The 22,642-nt window shown below is 34.2% G+C and overlaps 1 protein-coding gene across 1 annotated transcript in view; it reads right to left on the bottom strand.

Moving 5' to 3' along the window:
* The window catches only part of KCNB2 (potassium voltage-gated channel subfamily B member 2), a 240,730-nt gene that overhangs the window by 216,423 nt on the left and 1,665 nt on the right, over nucleotides 1-22,642 (bottom strand). The window contains exon 2 of the mRNA XM_081950552.1: nucleotides 2,847-2,980. The gene's annotated coding sequence lies outside the window, so the exon portion shown is untranslated. The remainder of the gene's footprint in view (nucleotides 1-2,846; nucleotides 2,981-22,642) is intronic.

Raw genomic sequence — 22,642 nt, 5'->3', positions numbered from 1 at the left:
CATTGTGATGCCTGTGTGTGCCTAACCTTTGCCCAATCTAACAAATATGATTTGAAATATAGAGAGAAAAACAGGGACAGAAAGACAGAAAAATTAAAAAAAAATATTTTGCTTTCCCGAGGCAAAGTTATGCAGCCAGTATTTCTGAAGGTTATTGGTTTTCATAAGTATCATATTAAAACAAAAATCAAGTATCATCCTGCCTTTTTTATTGAGGGATTTTCCCTTTGCAGTGACGTGCAGTCAGGTGAGGCAAGTGAGGCACAGCCTCACCACTCTCATCATGAAAAAAAAAAGTAAAAGGAAAAAGCTGAGTTAGTTGCTGCCTCACCGTGGATGACTCTGCTTAACCTCACTGGTGCTCTCCCTCCCCAAGTGTAGTGACTTCTTCCCCAGGCCCCCATTCATTTCTCTCTCTCACACACACAGCTGGATAAAACTATATAAAAATCTAGCCCAGCTTCACTGATTACAAGTTTGAAAAGGCAACGTGGCTCTGCCTGCAATCAAACTACACTTGGGGAGGGAGAGCACAAGCGAGCACTGAGGAGACCACAGGAGGAGGCAGGAAGCCAGGCAAAGAGCCATGCTGTAGTACATGCACTTCCCCCCAGCCTCTTTCTTTTGGAAGGCTCGGCTCGGTTCCCCTCCGGCTTCTCTGCCTCTCCTCTCACCCCAGCCTGCCAGCAGGAGGTGGTGGGTGGGCTTTATTGTGTTCCAGGCATTTCCCACCCAGACAGCAGGCTGCATTTGCAATGGTGGAGGTGTTTGGGAAAGGCAGCAGGGGAATGGGGGGGGGGGGGATGGCAGAGGAGCTGCTTTCAAGCCACTGGAAAAGATATCCAATCCAACTTTTGTGTGTGGGGGGGGGGGTTTGTTTGAGAGTGAGTGAGAGAGGGAAGGGGTAGGAGAGATAGTCCAATCCAACTTCTGTGTGTGTGTGTGTGTGTGTGTGTGTGTGTGTGTGTGTGTGTGTGTGTTTGAGAGAGGGGGAGGAAGGGAGAGAGGGAGGAAGGAGGGGAAGGAGAAGAAAAAGAAAAAGAAAGAAGGAGCAAAGGAGAAAAACAAATACTGTTGCTTTAAATTGGAACTGAGCATGCCTGGCTGTGGAATTATGGCAGTTGAAGTCCACAAGTCTAAAAATATTTGAAACCCAGCACTGTGTCAGTGCCTCACCAGTCATAAACCTCACTGCACGTCACTGTCCCTTTGTATTGTTGCACTTTGATTTATGGTTTCCCATGGCTTAGCACTGTGTGTTGAGATCTGATGTCAACATTCATAGTTCAGTTTTATTTGAACTGCATGGTTGCCATCAAGTGGTTTACAATAGCATTTCTTGTGAGTAAAAAATTATTTCAAAAGCCAATACTTTGACTCTTATCATCCCAAACAATGTAATAAAAAGAAAAGAAATGCTTATTGCTTTAAATTTTTATTTGGAAGTTTTGTTCTACAAATCAAGATAAAGATATTGACTAACACTACAGGCAATCTCATTGCAAACTGAATATTTTCAAACTGATTAAAACAATTACTGTATTTATCTGCTAAACTGTTATCTTGTATTTTCTTCACTCTGTGTTCTGCTTTCTCATGATGGCTCTGGAGAATGGGATTTGTAGTCTAACACATCCAGACGGATCACATTTGGATAGCCAATGCAGATGATAAAATGTTACTTATTCAAAACTGGCTTATTTGCATTAAAATGCTTGATAATTAGAAACTGTTTCCAAACTGAGAAGAGAATATTTTTTTGAGAAAGCTTTGACCTATATACAGTACTGTACACCTTCCATAAAAGAGTGGCACATCTATCACAATGTAATTTTCTTATGTATCTACTGTATGTTAAAATGAATAATATTAATCACCAGTTTCTGTAGTACTAGCAGCAGAGAAAGGAAGCCATTTGTGGCTATCCTAGGTCTATAAACTAGTCATACTGTATAAACAGCAAAGAGATGGGGAGGACAAAAAAAATAGAAGGAAGGAACTGCTATCACAATTGACACCCTATGCAATAACTTGGCAAAGTGATAATGGTAACTTACCAAGTGTACACCTGCCTTTTCACCTTTCAGTCGTGGAATGCTCCGATTCTACGTATTCAATGCCAAACCACCACGGAATCTATGTATAATTATTTATGTCAAGCAAGAGTAGTTAACATCAGTTGCAATCTACACAATCTATCAATCTATATAATAATATTTTTACTGCTGAATTGTACATCTATATTATCAGTTAGGAAGTTGGGACTGATGTTACATCCAGTTCTTTGTTAATAATAAAGAAACTAAATAAATCATTTTTGATTCTATTCATGTCTGTATTTCAGGACATAATATTGGTTATTAGAGTTGAAAAGCAATAGGTGATTTGAACTGAACTTACATTTAAAAATTTCAGTCTGTTTAATTTTACTGTTGTGCAAATAAAATATTATTGCTTCACTGAAAATAGATGGCTTACAGTTTCCTATAATAAATCAAAGGACAGTAGTCATAAAATTCATTTTTATTGACTGTTTTGGACAGCAATTCTAGTATGTAACACACTAGAATTATATCTGGCCACATGGAACTGATAGCCAGTGTGGCATTTGTGCTAATTATATTATAAAGACTTCTAATGAGCAAGCATGACATTTATTTTAGGTAAGTGTCCACATAGGCCAAGTAACCAGGAAAGTCTACTAACTATATGTTTATGAATTTTCATAAAGAATGAAAATTTTTTGGGTGAAAGCATGTTCAATATGTAAAGCAATTCAATGCACACAATCTACTGTTTCTTTTCTATGTTTTATGTGCTCATCAATGATCATAATAATTACTTACTTAGAGGCAGATGGAGACTTTCTTGAGAGATAATCTGATGATCCCTGCTCTGGCTTTGCTCTTTTAAATATAGCTGATCATCTCATGAGTCAGTTGTTCCAAAGTCTATTTAGCCATCTGTTTGGTTTTAAAACCTGGATTGAAAATATAAGAATAAAATATATTTCCATTTCTTTTTCTTTAATTCCATAATGAGATTATAAAATTGGCCAGTATGGGACATAAAAATTGTTTTTTCCCCGTTTCTTCATTAACTATTTTCATAGAAATAGTTAATACCATTAGAGGTAATTTCAATATTTCATGTCAAGTAAACACAGTTTTAAAATTGTTGGCAATCAAACATGACAGATTTGCATCAGTGATGCAGTATTTAACTTGTCAATTCTTTGGGATTCCATGTTGTTATATGCCTTATGTGCCCCATATAGTAAACCATTTTTTACAATTTCTGACACCTGTCCTAAGCAAACATAGGTGCTTCCTTCTTTTTATGTTTTTCGTGGTTTTTTTGGACTTTGTGCAATAAGAACACAATCCTAAATTTTACCACATCCTAAATCTTATAAAAATAAACATGTTATATGTATAATAGATATGCAATTTTATGTGAATGTGCATTCATTTGTAAAAGCTCGTGTTCTTCAAAAAAATTGTGATGGTTAACAATTTTAAAAATGATCTTAAAATAAGAGTAAATATATGAAAACTGGTGGTTAAAAAATGTAAAGAGCACAGACACTCTATTAATTTTAACCAAATGGTTCCTTAAAAACCATGTTCATCTACAACACGACAGAGGATTTTTAAAGATTAGTGCAGTTAGCTAACATTGGCCTGTGTATTAGGACTGGTTAAACCTCATGGGACATGTAGTTCTTAAATAGTATCCTGGAGTATATGGAGAGAAGCACCCCTTTTTGAGGGCATCAATAGCAATAGAACTGAACTGAACTCAGAAGCAAAATGACAGGCAATAAAGTCAAGCTATGTTATAGCTCTCTCACAAAATGGGGCAAAACTCACTTAAAAATATCTCTCTAGCAACAGAAATTTTGGGCTCTGTTGTGGTCGTAAATCAAGGACCGCCTATATTACATATAGTGGCAAAAATAATTCCCCAAGACCAGGGAGTTTGTTAATACTATTTTTTTTTTAAAAAAGAGCACTGAGTGTACATTTTCACATTGCTAATGGCATCATCATATCAATAGGAATAATATGGAAACTGTTTAGCTTATTCTGACATTAAACCGTACTTTTTGGAAATTAGCATGATTAAAAAAAAAGAAATGCTGTAGCAATTTATAAAAGTAAATTTGAGCACATATAACATAGATATTGGACAGCCAATAGGGTGTAGAAGTTACAGTATCAGCTAGAAACTGGAAGTCCATGGATTCTAGTCCTTCCTTAAGGACAAAGCCAGCTGGCTAACTTTGGCTCAGTCACTTTCTCTCAGCTCTAGGAAGGAGTCAATGGCAAAACATTTCTGAAAAGCCTTGCCAAGAAAACTACAGTCCTTGACTTACAACAATTAATTTAGTAACCGTTCAAAGTTACGGCGCTAAAAAAAGTGACTTATGAGCATTTTTCACAGTTATGACCTTTGCAGTGTCCTCATGATCATGTGATCAGAATTCAGATGCTTGGCAACTGGTTCATACTTATGACCATTTCAGTGTCCTGAGGTCATGTGATTTCCTTTTGCGAACTTCAATAGGGAAGCCAGATTCACTTAACAACCCTATTACTAACTTATCAACTGCAGTGATTCACTTAACAACTATGGCAACAAAGGTCATAAAATGGGGCCAAATTAAATTGACAACTGTCTTTGTTAACAACAGAAATTTTGGGCTACATGGTGGTCGTAAGTCGAGAACTATCTGTACGAGATCTTGTCCAGTTAGATATTGAGAATTGGACATGTATGAATGAAAGAAAACAAACAAACAAGTGAGCATGTCCAACCCTGATGAAGTTGTGGCAAAGTTTAAGACAAGTGAATACACCATGCCGTGAGAGCATAGATGCTGACAGTGGCTTTTAATGTTAATGCTCACATTGTCTGCTAGTCCCTGCAAGATAATTCAGAGGCCTTCAAGACCATAGCAAACCTACCAATTGCACCATATTGTTGGGACAGGCATGGTTGAGAGAGAAGTCATCCTGAAGGAAAAAATGGGCTTGGGAACATTCTGGATACTCTGAAGTTCACAGTTCAATGCTCTCTATTAAGTGTTAGCAGAGCATGGGGAGCACGAGAGTGGAACATGTTTACTGCCTATGCTACAAAAGTTAGAAAAGCAGTCATATTGGTTTTCTAAAGAGTCTGAGGTAGACAGCGTGTAGGGCATTGTACTCATAGAAAAGCAGTTTTAATGCTTTAGACTAAGCGGCTCCATTTTTCAGCATTTGTTGAGAACTGTGGGTCATGATATGTGAAGTTGGAGAAAAGGCAATCTGATGCTAAGAAAGGGTTTCTCAATTCTGAACAGTCCATAGCTGGTTGTGAAATTCTGGAAGTTGAAGTCCATACATCTTCAAGTAACTAAGGTTGAGAAACATGGTAATAAAGAATCTTTGCTGAAAAACCAAATCCCAGAACAGTCAGGAGAATGGGAAAAGCAGATATTTATATTCACCAGTGCTTGGAGAAGTGGATTTTTAAGTGCTCATTAACGTAACCTGCTAAAATCTGTAATATCTTATTTAAAAAGCATTTTCAGAAGGGATGAACAGAAAGATATGGTATGCTTTATAACTGTCTACAATAAAAGCTTTAAAATTGCATGCCAATATTAAGAACTAAAAGGAATTGATGTCTCTATAGTTGCCATCAGGTGAAATAAATTTTTGAAAATGGAATTGTTCAGATGGTTTAGACCTAATTAGCAGTGACTTCTTTAACCTTTCTTCCCACTATATTAGTAAATGGTTGGCTCCATCATTGGATGGAGAATGGAGTCAGAGAAAAATCCCAGTTCACTATTAGGTGGTGACTAAATAGACAGAAGATGTGGACTTTGAGCATGGATTTCATTCTCTTTCTCTTTCCCAGAGTGCAAGAGAGCTGAAAGGGAGAACTATTACCTTAGGATATTAACAGGGGGGTTGATATTTAGTTTCTTTTAAAGTACCCCCTTCCCGCCTCCAAACTTTTACACTTTATTATAAACATTTTGTTATAAACATTTTATTATAAACATTAGAACATAGTTGTCAACCCTGGAGCCATTTTCCTTGACGTCTTCAGGGCTGCCATAACGGACGCTGGGCAAGAACGGGAAGTGGGAGGTAGAGATAGCAAACCAAAACATGATTCTTTCCTCTGAGAACCAAAGACGTTTCCACCAGGTATGAGGTGGTGGGATATGAATCCGGATGAACTTGGACTGTGACCTGATTGGGCCATGTGATGCTCTGCATGGGGAGGAGAGGGGAAATGTATTTTTAACTAGGGGGAAACCCGTGGGACTTCAGAGCCGGATTTCCCCAGATGTGCCAATATCACATGCGTAATAAATCTACACTTTGAGGAATATGTCTGCCTCTGAGTTTTGATTTTGTTGGGGGTGTTACTTGGAACTCTGACATAAAACATTCTTTCACCAGAAGAAAACGAATTCTAGCAGAAATATTGAGGACTGGCTGAAAGAATACTGGTAAACCTTGTGAAAAAACAAGCTCAGAGTCCAATAAATTCAAACAATTTACAAACCATGTTTGAGTTAGTTATATTTAGCTTATTCTTTGAGAAAGTGATAAACAGAATATAATAAATGTCCATGCCTAAGGCACTATGCTATCAGAAAAGAAGAATTTGCTTTACACTAGCATGGCAATATTGATATGTTATATTTTCAACCTCTTATTTTGGACTAGGGAAGTTAATGGGGTAAGTCTTGACTTTTTCAACTCCTTGGAAGATACTCCTGAACTGTATTCAATTCAATTCAATTTATTTGATTTCTAGACCGCCCCCTCTCCCCAAAGGAACTTGGGGCGGTGTACAGGCATCAAATTAAAAAACCATACACATAAGAATAAATACCATTAAAATCAAATTAAACCAACCCCTGTACAAATTTATAAAAATTAAAACTCGGCCTAAAACCAACCTGTAAAATTTAAAAATACAGACTGAGGTGGGAGAGCTGGGATTAGGCCAGGCCGGCTAAATTAAACAGGTGGGTTTTAAGCTTCTTACGGAAGGAGCGGAGGTCCGTGGTTGTTCTAAAATCAGGGGGAAGGTCATTCCAGAGGGTCGGGCCCATCACCGAGAAGGCCCTTCCCCTGGGCGTCGCCCGCTGGCACAGCCTAGTGGACCGCACCTGGAGGAATCCCTCTCTGTGTGAGCGGATCGGCCGAAGGGATGTATGGGGCAGGATACGATATGACTATGTACTATGATCAATCTTTTTATTATAGGCAAAAACAAATATCCACAGGAGTTTTGCCTTCTATAATATTATGAAGGCAAACCAATATATGATACTATTTGCATATTTATTTATCTTTGTATTTAATATAGCTGCCTATATCACTTTTGTAACTCTGGATCGCTTGCAAAACTAATAATCTAAAAAGAATCTAAAAAGAAAAAAAAAACCCAGCCAAAAATATCTGCAGAAGCCATTAAAACATAAAGAATAAAAATGATTAAAATCTTAAAATAAAGCAGATAAAGAATAATTTCATTTTCCTATGTTCTAGAATTTAAATTCTAGATTAATTTCTAAAAAAACATGCAGAAAAGAATTTAATTACCCTTTTTTCACTCTTTTTAAAATAACTACAAGTCAGGGAGAAGCTATCATTCCTCACAACAGAAAAATCCATTTAAGGTCATGCTTGTTTTTCATTCTTTGCAAATCATATTATCTCATGCCGTGTCATTACCATCTGCAATGTAAGAGAGTTGACCAGCTGCAGTAAATGGCTTCCTAGTGGAACATTTTCTCAGTAGTTTTATTATTTATTTAAAGGTTTCACCCATTTTCCATTAAAAGTAATTTTAGTTTTGGGAACACAGCTCCTAGATTTCCTTCTAATTAAGAATTTTAAAACAATTAAAGGTTTTAAAACATTTTATTAAAAAAAATTAAAAACATTTTTAGTTTTAAAACATTTATGTTGTAAAAATGCATTTTAAAACTTTATATTTCATCTCTCCAATGCAGAATTTTAATGTGAACACAATAAGAATATGGGAAATTACATAATATATGCTAGATGATATAGCTAATATTTCTTTATTAAAACAGTGGTAAACAGTACCTTGAAGAATATTAAGGATTAACTTAAAATATTCCTAACATTGTGCTAACTTCAGTGGGTTGCAAATATATCTTCCCTAGACAATGTGAATGGTCATTATACAGACATTCTTGATGATCAATTTTATTCTAATTTCAAACTGAAACAATCCTGATTGCTTTTCTAAATTGAGTGCATATCACACTCAATATAGAATACTGTTTTTATTTTTCATAGTGCTTGGTAATATAACTTTTAAAGCTATACCTCTAATTTGGAACTTTTAAGTTTTCATTGAAAAGACCGACACTGGAAATATGAAAGGCACCAGAGATGGGTTGCTCCCAGTTCGGCCCGGTAGTGGTATTTTTGCCTGGGTCGCAGAACCGGCAGCAATCCAGGCTTGCCACGGCCCCGAACCAGTTCCCTTGCCGCTGCTGATGCCGCCGCCATGTTGTTTTCTAGTTACCGCATGTGTGCAGTTCACTATAAATTGTTCTGGGCATGCACGAAGAACAACTTATATTGAACTATGCACACGTTCCCAGCAAAGCATGCGAGAAGCAACCGGTAGTAAAACCAGCAGCAGCCCACCACTGAAAGGCACCCTTTTAAAATTTACCTTTTTTTTCATGCAACAAATGTTTTTAGCTCACCTGCCTAAAGCAAGCATTTTACTATTCATATTAGATCAACCGGTGCCTTTCTTTTTCTAATTGAATCCATTAGCACACAGCACCTGCAAGTTTTATAAACATGTTCACGTTAATCAAACAGAAATGTTTAAAGGTTATGTCTATATAGAATGGCAAATCAAACCAAGATCCATCATTTGTGTACACATCCTGGTGATAACTCTTACACACAAGACCAAACCATGCTGGAGCATAGTTCAGTACAGGTTGTGATAAATACTTTTACTTTACAGAGGATTCAACAGTTAAATATTCCATTTTTGTCTATAAATTATTAATATAAATGTTTTGAGTATAAATTGAATATTCTTTTTCTGAGCTGGAAAATGTAATAGAACAATGCAATTGATTCTCAGTTCCTAATTCTGTGTAAATAAATCAAAACAATGAAAAGTTCAGAGCTTCAATATTCATATTATTGATTCAGTATTAACTTTTATATTCATACCCTGTCCTTTTCTGGGAGCTCAGGTGACAGTCATGTTTTTATTATCTTATAGAGATGTGCAAAATGTTTTTAATTTTAGATGTTTTAAGTTCAAAGTTCCATATTTTGAGCTTGAAGCACTTGTTCGAGGTTTGAAATTGGCTGCCAGTAGATTTGAGTTCAAAAACATGGCCATTTCAAGTTCAGAATATGTCTGGAACAAGCTGAACAATTTGCTTTACAACTGACACAAGGCATTTTGAGATTAAAATGTGTCAAATACCAAATGTATTTTTACCATCCTTAGGATAATCCTAGGAGTTGGATAGGACAGAGAAGTATGACAGATCCAAATGAACATATCCAGCAAAAAAGAATCCATCTGTCAACCAAAGCAGTCTGTTTCATTGTTGAATAGTTCTTACTGTTTGGACATTTTTCCTGATGCCCATCTGAAATCTACTTCCTTGTAATTTAATCTCATTGTTTCTTATCTTCTGGAACATCTCTGTACAATTCTGCCTCGCCTTCTACATGACAGCTGTTCAGTATAGGTTTCACATTTCCCTATAGCCTTGTCATTTCCAGACTAAATTTATCAGTGTATTTAACCATTCCCCTTTAAAAATGTCATGTTGAGGATAAGACATCTTCACATAGTTTTGACTTCTCCAGACTAAATATATCAGTGCCTTTAACTATTTCTTTTAATTTTTTCCTTTAAATGGATATGTTGAGAATATCTTCCCATAGTCTTGTCTTCTCCAGGCTAAATATATCACTACATTTTAACCATTCCTCTTAATCTTTTTCTTTAAAGCTATTACCTTGGTTCCTCTTCTTTGTTCTTTATTCCAATTTGTGAAGTTATTTAGAAGCATTTTCAAGAGAACAAGGCCCACAACAGAGTCTAGTGAAATATTCTTTCCCCTCTACCTTGATTAGGTTCATGCAGCTCTATATTCTTCTAATATAATGCAGGCCACATTTAGTTTTCATCTTTACTTGAATCTTCTAGGAAATTTACAAAATGCTTTCTTAAAGTCAAGGTATCCTGTCTCCACAGCATTCTTGTGGTCAGTTAATCTGGTCATGTTCCACCCCTTTAAAAAAGGATTTGGTATGATTAATTCTTTTTTCCCCCTGCTGCCTTGTTTAAAAAAAAGTATAAAAATTTTTATTTTTAGACAAATATAGACAAACAAAACATAAAACAAATCATAAAACTATTTTCCATTACATACAGCGTATCGATTGGTTACAAGATTTTTGTGAATTCTTTCCATAGTCATCACTTGCAATTTATATGAATCACATAATATCAAATTGAATATGTTTGTATACATTATTATCATTGTACCTCATTTGTTTGACTATAAATATTGGGTTCATTTATATTATAACAATTCATCACATCATTTTCAATCTATCCAATAATATATCTTTATATTATATTCAGTATCATTCTATTATTCTTGTATTAATAACATTCTCTAGCATCTTTCATTTCCATTTTTTAATCTAAACATTGATAAAATAATTCCCATATCTTATAAAATTGTTTATCTTCTTGTTCTCTAATTTCAAATGTCAATTTACTTATTCAGCACATTCCATTATTTTATGAATAACTTCCTCCTGCATCGGTATTTTCTCATTTTTCTCCAACCAGGTGTGGATTTTAGTCCAATATTCCTCATCGTAAGTCTTCACTTACAATTTATATAGAATCTTATATCAGCAATCATATATGTATAAAATTATTATCATTATTAAACATTTATTTGACTATAACTATTATTACTTCCTTTTATGTGAAATATTCTAAATTTAGAATAAAATTATATTATGATTTTATTACATCATCCTAAAACCATCCAGTAATTTTACCTCTTTATATTGTATACTACATGAAATTGTTTATCTTTGGTTACAAAACTTTTGTGCGTCCTCTCCATAGTCCTCACTTACAAGTTATATAAAATTTCATATTATCAGTCTAGTGTATGTATATGTGTGTGTATGTATGTATGTATGTATGTGTAACTCGAACAACCAAAGACGTACATATATATATACTGATAAATAAATAAATAAATAAAATATCAGTACAATTACAATACAAATATAAAAAGGCAACAGTAAAAATAAAAATATGGTTTTCTGCCTGCATGGTCTTTGTGATAAGCCGAAGGACAGAAAGAGGGAGTAGTGACCTTCCTCCCATATTTAGTCATACCAAGGGTTGTAACACAAATATATATATATATATATATATATATATATATATATATATATATATATATATATATATATATATATATATATATATATATATATATATATATATATTCGTAGATTTTCACGGGTGTAGGTATGCTGGTTTTGTTGTATTCGGGTCTTTTCCCGTGTAAAGACAATCTCAACCTTACACGGGAAAAGACCCGAATACAACAAAACCAGCATATATATATATATATATATATATATATATATATATATATATATATATATATATATATATATATATACATACATACATACATACATACATATATATATATATATATATATATATATATATATATATGCATTGTTATCATTGTTAATCATTTATTTGACTATAACTATTACTTCATTTTATGCATAATATTCTAAGTTTAACTAAATTTAAATTAGTTTTTATTATAGCATTTCATTACATCATCCTGTATCCTTCCAATCGTAGTGCAATCTCACAGTATGTCTCCTGCCATTTGTAGTATTTGTGTTCTAATTGCTTTCTTGGTAGATCTTATAAGGACATCTCTTGGCAACTTGTTTTCCATTGCATATCTTGTAAAGACTCAAGACCCCTCGTCTGTTCCTTCCATCAACTTCCCTTTGGTTATCACCAATGCTTCTGCCAAAATTTCTATCATTACTTCTGCCAAATTTTCTCCCTTTTTTTCTTCTATATTCTGGAATCTGAGGTAAAATTCTAATCTGTCAATCTCCCATTCCAATATTCCACTCTTGTCTTTTCCAACCACCCTCAATCTGCTGTCAGTATCACCAATTTTCTTATCTTTTTGTTCATCTTTTTCTTCAATTTTTTGAAATCTGTCCTCATATTTCATCATCATTCGATAAGTATTCTCATTTTTCATCTATTTTTTCTGTTCTTTGTTCAATATTCTCCATTCTCTTTTCAACACTCTCTGTTCCTACTTATATTTTTTGAATTTCTTGCATAATCATCTGTAATGTCACTTCCTTTTCTTTTCTGTGCTGTGACATTCCTCCAGATAGTAAACACTGCTGCTATATAGAATAAAGCTTTTTTATTAAGTTCCAAACAAATTCACTGCAATCTTCTCTCTTTCAAGTCAAGGTTTTCTTTTCACTCCAGTCCAGCTACTGATAGTGCCCCAGAGGAGCACCTGTATAAACAATCCGTGCTCCTCCCGCTATCATTTTCAATAAACAAACTCAAAGACCTTGAAATGTAGATCAAATGTTCAAAGAAAGAAAAGAAAAAACAATTTTTCCAAGCCTCCAAGCCTCTAAGTGAAGGTGTTACTTCTTTTCTTCTACTTTCACTCCTCTCTTTATATACCAGGTTTAAGGAGAAAAAGAGAAGTTCTTAAAGAGAAAATGCAATAGAGCATTGAAAAAAGAAAAAAATTCTTAATCTATAGATATTAAAAAAATAAAAATAGAAGAAGAAGAAAAAAAACACAGTCCGGTTTAAAAAGTAAGAAGCATTTGTAAGAATTCCATCAATAAAAAGATTAAAAAGAAAAAATAACACAGTAAGTTTTACTCAGGCTTAATCTCGCCGCTTAACCTCTTCTGTCTTCAATTTTAACTTTACTTTTGATCTTTTTGGGTGTTCTCTTCTCTAATAATAAAATTTACCTCACCAATTTGACACACTTTCTCTCCCACTTTGCTTCTGTTCTGGAACTGTCCCAACTTTCAGCAACTTCAATGGCTGCTTTTCTGTGGCTGGAAAAAAGGGTTTCTCCTGGACCTACTGGGGACTTTGTGATGTCCCTGGGATTGGCAGAATGTGCCCTTCTCTATCACTGCTTCTATGGGATGGTTTAGGTCCAAAAGGACTGTCCAGTGGCAGAGATATCGATGGCGCTCCTGGCGCTCCAAGATCACATGTCATATCGTCACGATGTCAGCCCTGCCCCTCCCTCGGCGTAGGATAGGATCATGCTGTATTCTGACAAGCAATACATTTTTCTCTATTTTCACAATCTGTTCAATATTTATATAGGCATCATCAACATGTTCTCTTGACAAATGATCAAATAATGTTTTTTTAAAAAATACCAAATAATAATAAATACAAAACAATAATAAAAATAGAAAAAATAGAAAACACCATATCTGGCTTGCAAAAATCCAGAAAGCCACTTAATGTAGGAAACAGATAGAGAAAGCATTTACTTTTGGATGTTTCTAATGGTCATTCTCATTTTGCTCAGCCAAGATATGGCATACCTAAGCCAAATAGTAAGACAAATATTTTAAAAGTTTTCTATCAGTAGGGAAAGGAGATCAGCTAGTAGCTCCTACATCTAGATTTTTTAATGAGTGTTTTAAAGAACAAGTAAATAAAAAGCAATTTAAAAAAATACTAGAGATCCAGGTTAAGTTCCTGGGAAGCTGATCTATACCCAGAGCTTTTGATACATATTCATATTTATTGTTCCCAGAGCATCTCTTCTACCTGAGATCCAATTTTATAGTCCTAAAACTAAAATGACTATTGAGTGAGAGCAAAAAACTGCTGGATCCTGTCTTCTAGAGAAATTTTAAAAAACTTATCATTCCACTATCTCTCTCCTCTGGAGATTCCTTTCTCCCCTTTAATGAATAAATATCATCACAAGGTACTAATTTCATTACTTTCCTGTAATTGATCCAAGTTGTTCATTCTTACAGATCAAAGATTGGGAACATGTAGCCCTCCAAATAATTGTTCCCAGCAGATCCAACCAGCCTGAATGGGTTAAAGAATGTTGGAAGCCAAAGTTCAGTAACATTTTGAAAGTTATAAGTTTCCTATGCTATTGACATACTCTTGATTTTGACAAAATCATTCTCTCATGCAAACTTTGTTATTTCATCCCATATGGACAACTCACTCTGGCTTGGAATAGCAAGAAAACAATTGGTATATTGCTTTGTGACAGGAAGGTAGCAAATTGCAGTAGACATACAAATAATAATCCCACAATCTACCTAGAGACACATTTGCATAATAATGAATATGCACAAGGTTGATTGGATGTCACTTAATTGTACTTTTATGTGCAATAGAATGAAATTACACTTGAGAGCTATAACAACTTCCTGTCATTAGGAACAGGAAATTTTTATGAAGCTTATGGTTAGTTTTGTATCAACACCACTTAACAATTTATATTTGCGTGAGCTTATGAGCTTCCCCAAGTAGCTCATAACAATGAGCAAACAAGAAGCTCTTTCACGGTATCATGATTGAAGCAAAGATTATTTTTGTGTGCTATCCTGCACTTCTTAGATTCTTTACTTTCCATGTGACCTAAGCTAGTGATCATCTGTTTACATACTTGTGATTATTTGATATGTTGGTTAAACTCAGAAGAAAACTGCAACTGGGATCCAGCCTGGTAAGTCAGTGTTCCAAACATGGAAAATAAATTAGGTTTGGAGCAGGTGCTCAAGAGGACAATCTGATGTGACAAGGATGTATTGACAGAGAAGTGCATAATATACCAACACCATGCTACTCCCTTTTGAATAAACAGAGGTAAATGGATGTGATTGTTAATATCTTATAGAAACAATAGCATCCATCCTGTATTTTGCATTCCCTCATCATATGGCCAATGTGGTGGAAAAACTGGAATAGGTTACTGGTTGCTAATTTGGAGTAAAAGTAGGAGACCTTAAGTAGCTATGGTCATAACTGATGCATTATTCAATGCTGAGAGTACGCTTCCCTGGTTTAAGCAGGAGCCACAATTCCAAGAAACACATCCCCTCCACAAGTCACAAAACAACTTCTTCAAGAAGAAGCATGACCCCATCATGAGTAACTTCCCAGACCAGATATTACCAGATTAGCCTGATATCTATTGATAACAAGCAATTTTGTTTTAGTAAAATGCAATATGAATTTGTTTTACCTTATACAGATTCTTGTGGTTTCCAGACACAGATTCAAGTTTAGGACTTGAACATATCTAGCTGGGCCATTCACAGTATTATATAACGGGGGTAACCCATCTTATTATGACAAAGGACAAATGTGAATGTTTTCCATTATCACTTCATATGCTGTAAAGGAAGGACCTGTTCCTGTGTATGGTGAGTGTTTTGTGAGTCAGGGCTGAAATTCACTGTGTAAAGCCAATCTTAACCATGGAGACCATATAGGCACCCATTCTCGCCATCTTGGGATGCAGCTGGTATTGAACCAGAAACCCAGTGGTTAATGAGGATATCCTTAGAAGTATCCAGCCACATCTCATAATACATACCAAGTTTGTGGATTCTTTTGCTAGCATGTTCTGAATAGATACAGTATTAATTTGCATTTATCAAGGGCACCTAATGTATATTTGTATTCTGTTTACATTTTTATTCATTGCTTATATTATATTCACAGTTTATTTTTATTCTATTCTATCTGTATATTTCTATTACTAATTACTATTAATTATTAACTGATTAATTATAAAAGAGGAGCAAAGGGAAGAACAAAATATGAATGCAGAAGAATAAAGATTAAACTATCAATTGGTACCACCAAGAACTGATCAAAAAGAGATAGGCTGGTGGAAACATCTATGTATCATGACTGCGTGACAAGTACAAATAAACTTGAAAAAGAAACTGGAAACTTCAGACATGAAGAAAATGTACAAAACGGGAACAGAGCGCAAACAAACATTTATGATGAGAAACAGCACAGCACAGATATAATGGTCTACTGAGTATAAAAGTTGGAAGCAGAGCACTGGAAAGTTGTGATTCATCTGAGAGCTGTTTGAAATCCCGCAATGTCCTATTTTTCTTATCTGGTCAGTAGATGATAAAGATTTTCTCTATCTCTTTTCTCACTTTTAGAGGATATATAGCCTATGGGTGGTGGGTGGGGAAAGTTTGTACAATGAAATACATTCAAATAAGGTAGTTGAAACACTCTTTTCTTACCCTAAGGGCAGAATGGAATTGTCCTTTTCCATTCTTCTTATTCTATTTTCTCTCATCTAATTACCAGCCCCTCATCATCTTCAAGGGACGCGGAGGCACTGCCCCCTAGAGTCAGGAACGACTAGCGCACATGTGTGAAGGAAACCTTTACCTTTACCTTACATCATCTTCAACAACATCCCCTCAAAACACCCTTTATGTTGGTGTTATTTCCACCACATTAGACTACACCAAACTCTCACGTTCAGTCTCTAATTCTCTAGCATTTTCTTCAGCTCTTCCTTCCATTCTAATATTTACCTTTCTCTCACTAATAATCCAACCACCCAAAGTAAATACTTACTCTACTATTCAACAAATGAATCCTTGTGCTAACTAACCTGTAAGTAAGCCCAAGTACACCTTTAAAAATATGCATGAACAAATGATATTAATTTCTTATATGTTTTTGTCTTGCTGTACTCTGAACATTCTGTTCAAATCAAATGATATTTTTTTCTCTTACTTATTTTTAGCTTGCTCCAAATCTTCTCTAATTCATTTTAATACTTTTTTAAATTAGCATTTCCATTTTTCTGAGTCTCTTTTGCAGCTTTTAAGTTTAACATCAGTCATAGTTTTATCTTTATATTATAGGGCTGTTAAAAATCCATTAGAGATGACTACACTAGCTTATATCAGGCATGCCCACTTAAAAAGCAGCTGTTTCTAGAGAATCCTTTACTTTCCTGGGGTTTTTATTATCTACACCATTACACACGAATTACAATGCTTTCAATGCATTTGCTCCTTCTCCCTATTGTCTTTCACCATTTCTCTAGTAACTTACTAATTTATAGTCCATTCTGTTGATTAATTTAATTGGGGTGTGTGTGTGTGTGTGTGTATACACACACACACATACACACACAGTACATGGACATAAACAAACAAACACACACAAACACACACATATATGTTGTATTTGTGCTGATAAATAAATAAAGGGAGACTAGTATAGATCTATTTCAAGCTATTTAGCTCTCATCAGCTAGCCAGCTTGAAATAGATCTATACTAGTCTCCCTTTATTTATTTATCAGCACAAATACAACACAAATATAAAAAAGGCAACATTAAAAATAAAAATATGGTTTTCTGCCTGGATGGTTTTTTGTAATGAGCCGAAGGACAGAAAGGGGGAGTAGTGAGCTCCCTCCCATATTTGGGCATACCAGGGGTTGTAACACACACACACACACACACACACATATATATATATGTGTGTGTGTGTGTGTGTGTGTGTGTTTGTGTTACAACCCCTGGTATGCCTAAATATGGGAGGGAGCTCACTCCTCCCTCTTTCTGTCCTTTCGGCTCATCACAGAAATATATATAATGTTGTATTTGTACTGATAAATAAATAAAGGGAGACTAGTATAGATCTATTTCGAGCTAATTAGCTCTCATCAACTAGCCATACCCTTACTGGGATTTGAACCTGGGCTGTATTATATCTTAGGCAGGAGTCTTAGCCACTAAGCCACAGGCTCGCCTCCTTATCAGTTGAGCCAGGGAAATAGGTATGTATTTGTGTTATAACCCCTGGTATGCCTAAATATGGGAGGAAGGTCACCACTCCCTCTTTCTGTCCTTCAGCTCATCACAGAAGACCATGCAGGCAGAAAACCATATTTTTATTTTTAATGTTGCCTTTTTATATTTGTGTTGTATTTGTACTGATAAATAAATAAAGGGAGACTAGTATAGATCTATTTCGAGCTAATTAGCTCTCATCAGCTAGCCATACGCTTACTGGGATTTGAACCTGGGCTGTATTATATCTTAGGCAGGAGTCTTAGCCACTAAGCCACAGGCTCGCCTCCTTATCAGTTGAGCCAGGGAAATAGGTATGTATTTGTGTTACAACCCCTGGTATGCCTAAATATGGGAGGAAGGTCACCACTCCCTCTTTCTGTACTTCGGCTCCTCCCATACATATATACATACATACATACATACATACATACATACATACATACATACCATACACACACATACATATACATACATACACATACACACACACACATACACACATGTGCAATAACATAGTTGTTAGTATAAGCTAATATTAATAAAGTATGGTACTACCTAATGTTAATCAATAATTAGCATTAGCCTTTGCATTTGTACCTGCATGCTTCCAATGCAGACAAATTTCTAAGTATGCAAAAGTCTGAAAAAAGTAAAATCTTAATGAGAACTAACTGCTAGTTTATTTACTTTATATGAAAAAAAGAAAAGGTTTCCACAGTTCTAACATAGATCTTTATACATTTTAGAACTATGGAAACCTTTTCCATTTTTCATATATTAAGTCCCTATATTTTTTTCTTTTTTTCTTTTTCTATGTTGAATATTATATGAATAAGAGAAAAATAGATGTAATTAGGATACATAACATCACGTATATTTTAAAAAGTGATGATACAACCAGCATATCGCTATTGCAAAGTTGAAATTGTGATATAAAATGTATAAAAACATACAATAAAAATATTTTTTTAAAGAAAAAAGGAAAAGTTTTCAATTCAGTGGTAAATATTTTGCAAATGATGCAAGATTTAGTCCCAAGCAACTATATGTAAGAGGAGGGGAAGTCTTGTCTTAAATCACAAACAATCATTGGCAATCAGAATTCTATTAGGTTAGAATAATCAATTATTTTATGTTCTATAAGCTGCCTAAAGTAGACAGTAGTCAGCAAATAAATTTAACAAGTAGTAATAATAAAAGACATAGCTTTTGTTCTAAAACAGTCCAACCTAAGTCACGGGTGTTTTGTTATATAAAAAATTGTTATAAAGAAACATTATGTGTTCAACCTTGTGCCCTTGAACAAACAAAGATATAAATCTAACAAATACAAGTATTCTGTATTTAATTCAGTTTCTAAGCCTAATCAATCATGCACTCTTACATTAATTACCAACATGAATCAGGATTAATCAGAAAAATACATAGTAAGGTATTTGTAAAGGTCGTTTTTCCATTTGGAATGTATGTTATATATACTGTACATGTTTCAAAAACTGGAAGCTATATTTGACTCTATTGTTCAAAGTATACTTTTACCATCTTCTAAACTATGCAATGTTTCCCATTTCTGTTTTAAGTCGCCTGGTGTGTATGTAAACAAAGGCAACTTTCAGAGGAAAAAATGGATCAACAAAGAAGGATCAACAAATAAATAAGGAAGAAGAAATTGTTAATTGTTTACAGTGTTTCAGAAAAAAGTCCCTCAAAAAGAGATTCTGTGATATATGTTTTTATTTGAGACTAAATTAATAAAATGCTTCATGCACATTTTTTCTTGATAATTCTACTTGTGTGGATTTAAACACAATTTTCATAAATTCAAGAGAAGGAAACTATTTACTTTCAGGGTGAACAAGAAACGACACCTAAAGTATCTGATAAGTTGTAATGTATTTTGATGAACTAAGATGCATTTTGATTATATTCTTCTCTACTTTTCTTTAAAAAAAATCACAACACATCTTATGCTACAGACCTCATTTATGCATGCTGCTACTTAGACTATCCATTAAAAGCAATTAGTTCATCAAAAAGATCAGGAAGTGACCTTCCATGGCTCCCTAAAATAGTTGAAGCTTTATTATCTTGGAAGGTTTATAGAAAGCTTGTTCATCATAAAAATGGGTTGGCTTGTCAAGGATTCAATCAAAATGAGGTCTTAGCACTTTATTCATTGGCCAAGTATCCCTCCCATAAATGACTCTTCCGGGAAGTGAGATTATTCAGTGGGAGCAGAGCTCCATCACTCTACTTTCTGAACCATCTGAAAGGAAGAACAGATAACAAGAGAGAAAGCAGGATTCGGTTCGTCATGAATGATCAGGAGCTGTATCCTTGAAAAGTACTTCACAAGGTAAGGTAACACATTGCTTTCTATAATCTAGTGAGCTACTCTTAATTTCTTTACAGGAAAACCTTTTTTTTGCCACATAAAAATCCTTTTATTTTAAACATACATTTGATATCATTGTTCTTTTCAGAAAATAAGCAAGCCTGAAAGACGTAATCACTTTTGTCAACTGCTTTAATTCCTAAACTTAATGTTTTCTGTCACATCATTTGGCCTTGTTTGTATCTTTTTCCTTATTGTTCTCTTTAGTTCATGTAAATAGATATTAATTACTCATTTAGCATTTTCTCAACAATTCTGCCATGTTTGGAAAACCCTTTTTAATCTCCTTTTCGTTCTAAAGTTGAGTTTCATCTACCAATTTACTCAGCATTATTTAGGATAAATTATTTTCTGCTATTCAATTTATAATTAATTTTCTGCATCTTTTTACGAATCTTCCATTTTTCTCTTGAAGAAATGCTATATATTCAGCTTTAAAACATGATAAATAGAACTTTGGAACTATTATAAATAAATAAATATTTCCAAGGTATTTCTGATAGAGAACTTCTCAGATAAATTTCTCTAGATGTTTCAGAGAACTTTTAATAAAAATCTCATTTGGAACCCAATAAAAAGAAATTATGGTTAATCAAATATCAGAATATTTTAATGTAGAAACAGACCATATATACCTTCTGTTACATAATAATAAATATTCCTATTAGTCTTCCATTAAGGTGTCATATTTGTAGCTTAATTAAGTAGGTTTTTATAGCTGTAATCCTACGTGTAGTTTACCTGGAAGTAATTCCCACTAATTCATTGGAATTTGGTTTTAAATAAATATGCTTTAGATAGTGCTGTCAGAATCTTAATTTTTGAAAGAATTCTTCTTTTTCAATATACTGCATTTATTAAACAGTCATATATTTATCAAAGGTTTGATCTGAGGTTATCTTCAAGGAATCTAATTTAGCCTGATGGGTACATTGTTTTATCATTATCAAGCTCATTTTGCATGAATACATATAAAAGCTTTTTCTGTCCATCTGAGGAAAACTATTCTAATTTTTAATCTTCTTATTAGATTTACTATCTTATGTAAATACATTAAAATATATATATGAACTTTTGTCATTAAGCTTCAGATTCTCTCTAGTATCCCTTAAGAATCAATTCCTTTCAAAATGTCCTTCCAAAATTGTTAATTCATTTTTTTAAATTGCAGCCTCACAAAGCTTTAAAAAACTGCAGTCTAAAAGAACCTAATCAAGAGTCTACAAATATATCAATGTTTGTTATTCTAGAAAACTGGGATCTTATTGTTCCAGACAGTGTTCAATTGAACTAAATCACAAAATAATTAGAAGTAACACATGCAGATATGCACAAACACACATATATAATAGCAAAGGTTATTATTTGTAACTACAATTACACTTATATTCTTTTTAAAATTATATATCTCTATCTATCTATCTCTATCTCTATCTCTATCTCTATCTCTATCTCTCTATCTCTCTATCTCTATCTCTCTATCTATATCTACATCTACATCTATATATCTCTATCTCTATCTATCTATCTATCTATCTATCTATCTATCTATCTATCATTCTATCATCTATCTATCTATCTATCTATCTATCTATTATCTATCTATCTATCTATCTATCTATCTATCTATCATCTATCTATCTATCTATCTATCTATCTATCTATCTATCATCTATCATCTATCTATATCTCATATAGCGAATCTTAAATCATAACTTTCATTACTCTTACTTTAGAAATGTTGTTTCCGTGTATGTCTTCAACTCAGTCTTAACTTTGTGTGATTACCTGTACAGGTCCAAATGATCTTCTTACCAGTTTTTTCAGAAGTAGCTTGCCATTGCATTCCTAGGGCTAAAAGAGGGTAGATGTCCAAAAGTCACTTAGCTGGCTTTTTGCTTAAGGCAGGGTGAAAGGAACATTCTCCCAGTTTCTAGTTCAGGGCCTTTAATCACTGACTAGGCTACTGAACAGGCTCTCTATTTTGGAGTAAGCACCAGTAGATTCAGTGGGACAGACTACTGAACAGAGATGAGTAGGTTTGGGCCCTGGGATAGAAAGAGTAAGTCGGTCAGTTCCAGTTCTGCATCAGCCATGAAAGCCAACTGAGTGACTTTGGGACAGCCAGTCTCTCTCAGCCCAAAGCACCTCAGAGGGTTATTTTGGTGGAGAAAATAAGAGGAGGAAGGAGTATTGTGTATTTAATGTTAGGCAGCACAAAGAAACAACAGCCCACGACT

The sequence above is a fragment of the Natrix helvetica genome, assembly GCF_964273705.1.
Source record: "Natrix helvetica genome assembly, chromosome: 4".
NCBI lineage: Eukaryota > Metazoa > Chordata > Lepidosauria > Squamata > Natricidae > Natrix > Natrix helvetica.
Note: the sequence above shows the minus strand (reverse complement) of the source record. Positions and strands in the feature narration are given on the sequence as shown.